General features: G+C 51.4%; 1 protein-coding gene across 3 annotated transcripts in view; it reads left to right on the top strand.

The window, feature by feature from the left end:
- The window catches only part of NDEL1 (nudE neurodevelopment protein 1 like 1), a 47,383-nt gene that overhangs the window by 1,851 nt on the left and 34,124 nt on the right, over positions 1-11,408 (top strand). The gene's annotated exons all lie outside the window — the stretch shown is intronic.

Raw genomic sequence — 11,408 nt, 5'->3', positions numbered from 1 at the left:
TCCTCCTCTTCCATGCCCCCCCCCCCTCCGAGGAGAACTCCTCCTCTTCCCTGCCCCCCCCCCCCTCCGAGGAGAACTCCTCCTCTTCCATGCCCCCCCCCCCTCCGAGGAGAACTCCTCCTCTTCCATGCCCCCCCCCCTCCGAGGAGAACTCCTCCTATTCTCCTCTGTGAGAGTCCCGCTCTGTATTTGTCTTGTTGGGTTCATTAGTACGGGAGGAACTGCTGGAAATTTGCCATGACACTTTGATAAATGGAGCCGTCTGAACATATTTATCCCCCCCTGGGGCGTGTTCTTTTTTTCAGCTTTATATTGGGGAAATTTTCACGTGTCTGAAGTAGCTGAGGTCAGTTTTCCCTTTAATGTGTAAGTTCACCACAGAAAATTCTATAAGGTGACAAACCCCCCCGCCCCGCTGAGCCCCCCCCTGCCCCCCGTTCTGAGCCCCGGTATAGCTGCCGCCTCACGGCTTAGAATTCCCCTCTGCATTCACTCTTCTTCCCCGCTGAGAGGATGAGATACATGGGTTCTGTTGAGTGCCCCCCACAGCGAGCGGCTTGCTATGGGGGGCAGCCGAGCTGCAGCTACGTGTATCCATTCAGACACAGAGCCTCAGTTTGTCCCTGCCCCCTCTCTCTCCTGATTGGCTAAGTTTTGGTTGATGGCAGCGGGAGCCAATGGTGCTTCTCCTGTGTCTCAACCAACCAGATGGTCAAGGGCACTCATGGACATCACTGGATGGAGATGGGGCTCAGGTAAGTATTAGGGGGCTGCTGCACACAGAAGGCTTTTTTCTCTTGATACATAGAATGCACCTTCTGCCTTTACAACCACTCTAAGCAGTTGGGCAGGCCATAGACAGTGAGGATTTATTTCCTGCAAGTGAATCTGGCAGGCTGGTTGTACCCAAGTCGATCGATGAGCTTGGTACATTCAGCCTGCCCACACGTGGTTCGAATCTCAGCCTGAGCCCCGGCTGAGATTCGGACCATCTGTGGCCGGCCTTAGATTCATTTGGGGTAAAAGGTTCCAACCGTCCTTTGTATGTACCCCCAGCAGTGGTATGTCTCGATCCTGGCACTGCCCCTTTTGCTGGACAGCTTGGTCTGTACATAATGGCAGAGGAAAATATAAAGCCTGCGATGTAAGAAGAAATAAAAAATCCTGTACTGAATGTTATCATTGTAGCAAATGAACCTGAATTCCAGGAAAAAAGTGAAGGCACACTGCGAGTAAAGTCCAAGGAGCTTCCTGGGCTTATCTGTATTTACATTTGACAGGTTTATTTCTCTGGAGCAGAGATCTCCAAACTACGGCCCTCCCAGCTGTTGCAGAACTTCACAGGAGGCATTGTAAAACTCTGACATGACTGGGCATGATGGGAATTGTAGTTCCTGAACATCTGGAGGGCTGTTGTTTGGAGATCCCTGCTCTGGAGTATCTGGGAGGAGAGAAGCACAGAAAACGGCTATGCCTGCCCCTCGCCTCTGCTGCCCATTCACAGAAGCCTTTTATATTTTGTGAATGTGTTTTGCATAATACAAAGGCTTCTGTCAATGGGCAGGAAGAAGGGTGGGCATAGCAGCTGCAACAGCACTCCTGTTCAAGATGCAGAGAGCAGAGGGCTCCGGACTCCAAAAAGGACAGCAATAGCCTTCCGGGAATACTATAAAGCTGTCGGATATAAATAATAAGGAAAGGTCCAGGAGATGTCATGCACCTCATGGAATTCAGCTTTAACTTCATAGCATGGATTGCGTAGATTTTTTCATCATAGCGGCCCTTATAAAGATGCATGCTTAGATTGGCGCCACGTGTTTTGCGTAGCGGTGATGAGTGGTGGTGCCTTGCATTGTTACAACTGTTTGCTGCTTTTTCTTTTTTTTTTGCTTTTCTTAACTGTATTGAATTGCGTTTGATACATCTGTATCCATCGCAGCTTCATTGCAGTGTAAGTTCCAGTGCGGAAAACATGTAGCGTGTCTATATTTTTCACACCTTACACGACCCACCTCAGTGCAGCATCATGGTGTGAGTAGGGCACATACACTAACTGATATATACCGTATTTATCGGGGTATACCGCGCGCCGGCGTATAACGCGCACCCCAAGCTTAGAAAGGTAAAAGGAAAAAAAAGAAAACTTGCATTGTTGCCCTGCGTCCATCGGCGGCCTTGTCCGTCATCCGTCTGCGGCCTTGCGCGGGGTCCGTCCAACCTTGTGGGTGTCCATCTGCGGCTTCCTTGCGTGGGGTCCGTCTGCGGCTTTGGAGGTGTCCGTCTGCGGCGTCCAGCGTGTCCGTCTGCAGCTTTGGAGGTGTCTGTCTGCGGCCTCCATCCAGGTCTCCGTCCAGCGTGTCCGGTGTTCGTTTTTGGGTTTGGCGCGAGCCGGATTTCCTGTGTGTTGGGCTTGTCTCGGCTTCTCTCGCGTGGCTGCGGGCGGAGCCAAGCGTGGCCGAGCCTAGCCGAGTGCGCAGTAGGTTTGGCTCGGCTCTAGGCTGCAGCGGGCGAAGCCTAGCCGAGTGCGCAGTACACTCAGCTCAGAGACAGCGGGGATTGGCGTATATCGCGCACCCACATTTTTTACCCCTGATTTTAAGGGGAAAAAAGTGTGCGGTATACGCTGATAAATCCAGTATATAAAATGATGCTTCTCTTTCCCCCCCCCCCCCCCCCCCGTCCCCCCCCTTCTTTTTTTTTTTTTTTTCTTTATATTATTATGAGTCCAGGCTTTGGTCTATACAAGTCAATGCACATGGTGTGAACGATGAATGTCCTAGTACAGGGGCGTCCAACCTTTTGACCTTCTGGGGCCGCATTGGAAGACGAGGAATGATCGTGGGCCGCACATAAAATACACTAACAATAAGGATAGCCGATGAGCAGTTCCTCCTGCAGCTCTCAGTGGGTAGGTGCATCTACCGGTCACCAGCGGCCGCACCTATTCGCAACTCTCTGCATAGCCAGGGATTGCCTGTGGTGATTGCTGCTGGATGCAGACAAAGGTAATCGCTAGCTGAGTAGAGCCGCCAATAGGTGTGACCTGTCCTTATAGTGAATGGGGCCGGCAGCCGCACCTACCCCAGGAGGAACTGCCGCTACAATTTGCATTGGCCCTCCCGCCGGTGTGAATGTAGCCTATGTATGTAGTGTGTGGGGGGGGGGGTGTTGATGTAGAGCCCACCTCAGCCCCCCCTGTAGAGTCAGATACTCAGCATTTACTGGTGCCATTGAAAACATGGCAGCCCCAGCATCCCTCCAGACATGCATTTGCCTGGCTCGTCAATGTAGGCTGTCGTTGCGGCTGTTTGCATGGCATCCCCTGTGTCCCTGCAGCCGTGCATGCGGGGGGGCTTGTCTGTGTTGGCCCCTGTGGCTGCTGTGCTTGCAGGCTGCCGGTTGGACACCCCTGCCCTAGCATACGGAAGGCAGCCATTGGCTCATGCGAGTTGTGGGCTACTAGGATCCACCTTGATCTTCTTCCCAATGGAGCTCACAGATGAACAAAAACTTTGTTTCTTTTTGTTTTCCTTTTGAAAGAGCAACAATCGGGTCGAGGTTTGATTGAATTTTTGTATCATTGTTATAAATTCTCATTGTATTGTATCGGTTGGTCACCTTGAGCAGTACACAAATCAAAAATGGCTGGCAACTCGGATGCTCTTGAATAAGTTATTTATTGGTTACATGGGTACAGGCTATACGCTGACGCGTTTCGGCTAAGAAGCCTTCATCAAAGCAGTCACCTTTGAGCAGTGGCTTGTGTAGCAATCTCTGCATTGTCTCGAACATTTGATGCCATAATGGGCACCTATTTGTCTTTGGATGATGGGGGTTATCCTCCATAATTCTGGGTCCACAGTGTAGATTCTAGCCCGGCCCAGTCGCTGTTTTTTTTCCAATGGTCATGACCCATCACCCCTGTACTGGATGGCCTCATCTTCTGTACAGGAACCAGAACCGAACTTTGCCAGCCGGCCCGGATTACAGTCCACTTGTGCTACGTGGAAGAGATAAGAGGACAAAGTACAGAGCTCCGTTCTTGCAGATTCATCCTTGGTGGCTGCGTCTTCATTGATCGTGTGGTGTGATCGGGCAGAACAAAGTGCGGAGGGATGACGGGGATTTTTGGCAATGTAGATGCTGCATTAAGTGCTAGAGATCTCGGCCTATAGAAGAGCCTATTGCAAGATTGTGGAAGCGAGGTCAAGAAAAGGAGAAGAATGGATAGAGGACATCCGGGAAATGACAACGGGCCAAATGGAGAGCGATTTAATAGAAGTGTGGTCAATCATGGTGGTAGTGGGGGGATGGTAATTGCTTACAGAACGCAAACTCTACATGTCCTGATGACGCACAATGAGGTGCAACAGAGCCCATGTGCACAACCTGTGGCCCTTGGGGCCCCTGCAGACACTAATCTGTGCTTCACTGATTTCCAGCAGCCTTATGAATTGTGTTTCCAGTCATGTCCCCATCCACTCCTATGTTCATAGCTTGTAACCGTCTCCTGCTGCTGTCTGCAGTCTGACGTGTCTTGTGTCGTGTCTGCAGTCTCTGACCATGCAGTGTCGTGCCTGCAGCCTCTGACCAGCTCCTTGAGTCGTGCCTGCAGCCTCTGACCGGCTCCTTGAGTCGTGCCTGCAGCCTCTGACCGGCTCCTTGAGTCGTGCCTGCAGCCTCTGACCGGCTCCTTGAGTCGTGCCTGCAGCCTCTGACCGGCTCCTTGAGTCGTGCCTGCAGCCTCTGACCGGCTCCTTGAGTCGTGCCTGCAGCCTCTGACCGGCTCCTTGAGTCGTGCCTGCAGCCTCTGACCGGCTCCTTGAGTCGTGCCTGCAGCCTCTGACCGGCTCCTTGAGTCGTGCCTGCAGCCTCTGACCGGCTCCTTGAGTCGTGCCTGCAGCCTCTGACCATACATATATATTCTTTCACTAGTTTGGACAGGACACATGTCTTTGGAGTGTGGGAAGAAAAGCGCATAAGAAGAACATGCAAACTCCATTCAGATAGTGTGCTGATTGGGATTCAAACCAAGTACACCAGTGCTGCAAGCAAGGCAGAAGTGCTAACCACAAACCCTGCCTAGGTGTCTGCCTGCCACTCTTTGGGGACATGGGGTGGAACTCCATCTATGGCCAGCCTATGAGAACATTCCACGTGAGAGATCACCTTTCATCTGATTATTTGTTCTTCTTCCTCACATTGAAGTTGTCCCTGGTGCAGACCCCCATATACAGGGTCTCCTCAGTACCAGGTCATTGGTTGCCCTCAGCTGAGGGCTCTTTCATCCCTTCGGCCCCTCGGGCCCCATTGTTAGTCTCTCTCTGAGGCCTCTGATGGTGGTCACCTCGTCTCATTATGCCAAGTCCTTGTGAAAAGCTTCTTCTTCTCCTTCTGTGTTCCTGGGAGGTTTATCCCTTTTATGTAACAAGTAGTTGCAAGTTATAAAACTTAAAAGAACATTCCATGTAGAAGTGCGTGTGTCAGCTTTATTCCGCTCTCTTAATCAGCAGTTAGAAGGGATCTGTCAAGTGTGACCGGCTTCTAGATGGTAAACGTTCGACCTCCACCCTCCGCTTCTGCTTTAATCTTCGATGTGAGAGGTTAGTCATAGATGGAGCAATCGCTTTTCCTTCTCCGTGTGGCTTGGCTTCATCCTGCCCGCTATTTACACCATTCCTTCATCTAAGGGTAGGCTTGGCAGCCACGGGTAATGCCAGCTGGGCACCCCATGTTAGTACTTCATTATATTACAGTTCTTTGGGGGGGGGGGGTGTTTATGAGACCCTAGTGGAGTTCTGATTTAACTACTTTGTGGGGGGGATATCTGAATGATGGGGCAGCTCCAGGCATCATTCAGATATCGGCGTTTTTTTCAGCCGGCGATTCCCTCCACCATAAGATCGATCATAGCAGCTGTTCTGGCGCTTGATCGTTCTTATGGTTGGCGAGAGGAGACATCCTCCTGCCGCCCTCCGGTGCTTCTTCCGACTCACCGCTGCGATCGGTGAGTTGGAGAACGGATTCGCCGGCCCCCGGATGCTGATCATAGATATTTCCGGCGGACCATATACCGTATTTATCGGCGTATACCGCGCACTTTTTTGCCCTGAAAGGGCAAAATCGTGGGTGCGCGATATACGCCGATACCCGCTTTCCGCGCCCTGTTTGAACCACTGCGCCGGCATATACCGAGCGCAGTATAGTCGGGCAGGCTCGGCTCCTCTCGCGGTCGCGTCCTGGACGTGACCACGAGAGGAGCCGAGCCTGCCCGACTATACCCGAGTGTACTGCGCTCGGTATATACCGGCGCAGTGGTTCAAACTCGGTGCGGGGATCGAGCGGCGGAGGACACCACGATGGCCGCAGAAGGACGCCGGACCCGACAAGGCCGCCGCGCAAGACACCAAAACTGTAAGTACTAAAATGTTTTTTTTACAGGAATGCGGGTCCACATTAGGGGTGCGCTCAATACCACGATAAATAAGGTAGTCGCTGGAGTCTCTATGATCATCGGAGGCCGGGCGCGATGTTATGACCTCACGCCTGGCCTCTGCTTTCCATATATTATATGGAGAGATCTGTACTATATACAGTAGGTGTGCCGACAACTGTCACTCATCATGGACTCTGTGATTATCCCTTTTAACCACTTCAACCCTGGAAGGAGTTGCCCCCCCCTCAATGACCAGGCCATTTTTTTGCAATACAGCACTGCTTCGCTTCAACTGACAATTGCGCGGTCATGCGACGCTGTACCCGGGCGTCCTCCCGCCGACCTCCTGTGCTTCTACTGACTCACCGCTGCCCCGGATGCTGTTCATAGAGATTTCCGGCGGACCAGATGGTCGCTGGAGTCTCTATGATGTTGGGAGGCCGGGCACAATGTTATGACGTCACGCCCGGCCTCTGCATACAAAAAAAACGCCGCCGCCTCGGCTGGGAAGCGGTGATCTTCTTTTTTTTTTTTTTTTTTTTCTTTTAGGCTTCCCAGCCTAAATTGATGGTGCCAATACACCACTGTAGCGGCGCATTGCGGGTGGTTTTAACCCTTTCTCGGCCGTTAGCGCGGGGAGGGGGGTGTTAAAAGCGCCCCACTAGCAGCCGAAATGCGCCGCAAATCTAACAGTAAATTATCAGCGTTTTACTGGAGACGCTATGTGCGGCACAGTGTGAAAGGGCTCTAAGAGGTGGTGAGGAGGCGGGCTGTCAAACGCCTCTGAAAAGCGATCCACTATGGGTTATTTTTGAGAGGAGTGGAAAGGCCTCGCGCCCATGTGAACGTGGAGTTCTCACGGTCTTGTGTGGTGTTTTTATACATGAGAGGTCTGTGTATAGGAGGAACATTCTGCCTGTGATCCCAACATTCACAGAGATGTTGGGTTTTTCATTGTCTGGTCGATCACCTAAAAACGATCAGATCTCGGTGCTGAATAGTCGTCCTTGTGTCGGGTTTCTCTCAGATGACATCATCATCATGTTACAGAACAGAAATCATTGTGTGAGACTTTCCTTACAGCACATTCCAGTCCTCTGAGGTCACACCGCGCCGCAAATCTTCACCAAAGGAAGTGGATGGGCTAGAAATGAGACCCGGGATTGTCCGGGTTTAAAAAAAAAACAATCCTCTTTCCTTTCAGGAAATGAGTCTATAGGATAAGCTGTCATCTATCATCGGCCGGATTCCCCCCCCCGACTCCCATCCCCCCCGACTCATTGTTTTCAGGAATCACTGGAGAGATCTCTACTGTATACAGTATATATATATATATATATATATATATATATATATATATATATATATATATATATATATATATATATATATATATATATATATATATTCTATGGAGAGATCTGTACTGTGTACAGTGGGGTAGATTCAGGAAAGAATTACGCCAGCGTATCCATAGATACGCCGCGTAATTCCAAAGCTGCGCCGGCGTATCTACTTTCTGTATTCGGAAAGCTGGATACGCCGACTGTAGCCTAAGATACGACTGGCATAAGTCTCTTACGCCGTTGTATCTTAGGGTGCATTCTTACGCTGGCCGCTAGGGGCGCTTTTGTTGTTGGCGTAGATTATGCAAATTAACTAGATACGCCGATTCACAAACGTACGTACGCCGGCGCAATTTATTTACGTAATTTACGTTATGCTTTTTCGGCGTAAGGTTGTTCCTGCTATTAGGAGGCGCACGCAATGTTAAGTATGGACATCGTTCCCGTGTCGAAATTTGAATTTTTTACGTCGTTTGCATAAGTCGTTCGCGAATAGTGCTGGACGTAATTTACGTTCACGTCGAAACCAAAACGTTGTTGCGCAGTACTTGGAAGCAATGCACACTGGGATATGTACACGGACGGTCATCCATTATTTACATAAAACACGCCCTCCTTCCACATTTGAATTACGCGGGCTTACGCCGGCCCCATTTACGCTACGCCGCCACAATTTACGGAGCAAGTGCTTCGTGAATACAGCACTTGCTCCTGTAAGTTACGGCGGTGTAGCGTAAATACAATACGCTGTGCCGCCGTATCAGTGCGCGCCCCTACCGGAATCTACCCCAGTGTGTGTGTGTGTATGTATGTATGTATGTATGTATGTATGTATGTATGTATGTATGTATGTATGTATGTATGTATGTATGTATGTATGTATGTATGTATGTATGTATGTATGTATGTATGTATATGTATATATATATATATATATATATATATATATATATATATATATATATACACACACACAGTATGTGTGCTGTTACTCATCGTGGACTCCCTTTTAACCACTTCCACCCCCTGAAGGATTTACCCCCCTCAATGACCAGGCCATTTCTTGCAATACAGCACTGCATCACTTCAACTGAACATTGCGCGGTCGTGCGACGTTGTACCCAAACAAAATTGATGTCTTTTTCATTTCCCCCACAAATAGAGCTTTCTTTTGGTGGTATTTGATCACCTCTGCAGTTTTTTTAATTATTTTTTACGCCATAACCAAAAAACATTTACAATTTTGAAGAATTTTTTATTTTTTTTACCAAAATATATATATATATTGGTTTGCGCTAAAGTTATAGCGTCTATAAATAGGGGAAGGATTTATGGCATTTTTTTGTAATGTCAATGATCTGCGATTTTTAGCAGGACTGCGTCATTGCTGCGGACAGATCGGACACTTTTTTTTTTTTTCTTGGGACCATTGACATGTATACAGTGTAAACGGGTACAACTTACAGAGGAGGATTTGTTCCATTTCTGTGCATCACCCGAGGCCGGTCACTTCACTAGGTATATGGAGGGTTTGCAGCCACCTTATATCATAGATGGCCGTTTTTGCGATTCTAAAGACGAGATTGCGTGGCATTTTGGACCCTCCATCCTGAAGCCGGTTGTAGATGGCGCTCCATGCGCTCCGTTCTCAGACGCTGTTTGCGGTGAGCCTCGGATTGCATCAGATTGTTTTGGTGAACGGTCTTCTGCAGCCGTAACAGAATTGTGTGTCCCGGCAGAGCCCGGGGAAATGTCATCTGTCTGCCACATGTTCACACAAGTCTCTGCCCGGGATGTGTCAGGCGGCTGCCGCCGTCCCGCGTGATGGGAGGGAATGGAGGCGATCGACTTCAAATCTTCAATCCATCTGCCATCTCTTTACAGCTAGAATTGCTTAGAAACATGTTTAAAGTTTGTGTGTGTACATGGAGTATCTCACAAAAGTAAGTACACCCCCAAGTCACATTTGTGTAAATCTTTTCATGTGACAACACTGAATAAATTACACTTTGCTACAATGTAAAGTAGGGAGTGTACAGCTTGATAAGAAGGGGGGGGGGGGCAGGGCAGAAACTGCCCCAAGGTCGGACTTTAAAGGCACTTTGGACGAGAGTTGGAATATAAAATATATTTTATTGATAACATAAGGCAATAGAACAAAAAAGAGTTAAAAATACATATATAACGGCGCTGGGCTTTTGAAAGACACGGTCGCTGTGCGTTTGAATGAGCAGGTGCGACGGCGCCTCTTAAAAAAAATCAATTTCCGAGAGGTGGTCACCTGACTTGCCGCCTCCCTCATACTCTGGCTTCCAGCAGTCGACAATGGGAGGGGTAGAGCGGTGCCCAGCCAGCTGACATGGTACCATGGGAGGGGTAGAGCCGGGCACAGCCAGATGACATGGGAGGGGTAGAGCGGCGCACAGCCAGGTGACACGGTACCATGGGAGGGGTAGAGCGGCGCACAGCTAGGTGACCAGTACCATGGGAGGGGTAGAGCAGCGCACAGGCAGGTGACACGGTACCATGGGAGGGGTAGAGCGGCGCACAGCCAGGTGACATGGGAGGGATAGAGCGGCGCACAGCCAGGTGACATGGGAGGGGTAGAGCGGCGCACAGCCAGGTGACATGGGAGGGGTAGAGCGGCGCACAGCCAGGTGACATGGGAGGGGTAGAGCGGCGCACAGCCAGGTGACATGGGAGGGGTAGAGCGGCGCACAGCCAGGTGACATGGGAGGGGTAGAGCGGCGCACAGCCAGGTGACATGGGAGGGGTAGAGCGGCGCACAGCCAGGTGACATGGGAGGGGTAGAGCGGCGCACAGCCAGGTGACATGGGAGGGGTAGAGCGGCGCACAGCCAGGTGACATGGGAGGGGTAGAGCGGCGCACAGCCAGGTGACATGGGAGGGGTAGAGCGGCGCACAGCCAGGTGACATGGGAGGGGTAGAGCGGCGCACAGCCAGGTGACATGGGAGGGGTAGAGCGGCGCACAGCCAGGTGACATGGGAGGGGTAGAGCGGCGCACAGCCAGGTGACATGGGAGGGGTAGAGCGGCGCACAGCCAGGTGACATGGGAGGGGTAGAGCGGCGCACAGCCAGGTGACATGGGAGGGGTAGAGCGGCGCACAGCCAGGTGACATGGGAGGGGTAGAGCGGCGCACAGCCAGGTGACATGGGAGGGGTAGAGCGGCGCACAGCCAGGTGACATGGGAGGGGTAGAGCGGCGCACAGCCAGGTGACATGGGAGGGGTAGAGCGGCGCACAGCCAGGTGACATGGGAGGGGTAGAGCGGCGCACAGCCAGGTGACATGGGAGGGGTAGAGCGGCGCACAGCCAGGTGACATGGGAGGGGTAGAGCGGCGCCCAGCCAGGTGACATGGGAGGGGTAGAGCGGCGCCCAGCCAGGTGACATGGGAGGGGTAGAGCGGCGCACAGCCAGGTGACATGGGAGGGGTAGAGCGGCGCACAGCCAGGTGACATGGGAGGGGTAGAGCGGCGCACAGCCAGGTGACATGGGAGGGGTAGAGCGGCGCACAGCCAGGTGACATGGGAGGGGTAGAGCGGCGCACAGCCGGGTGACATGGGAGGGGTAGAGCGGCGCACAGCCAGGTGACATGGTAATGACG

The sequence above is a fragment of the Rana temporaria genome, chromosome 12 (assembly GCF_905171775.1).
Source record: "Rana temporaria chromosome 12, aRanTem1.1, whole genome shotgun sequence".
NCBI classification, from domain to species: Eukaryota; Metazoa; Chordata; class Amphibia; order Anura; family Ranidae; genus Rana; species Rana temporaria.
The sequence above is the reverse complement of the archived record's forward strand: the minus strand, read 5'-3'. Positions and strand labels throughout refer to the sequence as shown.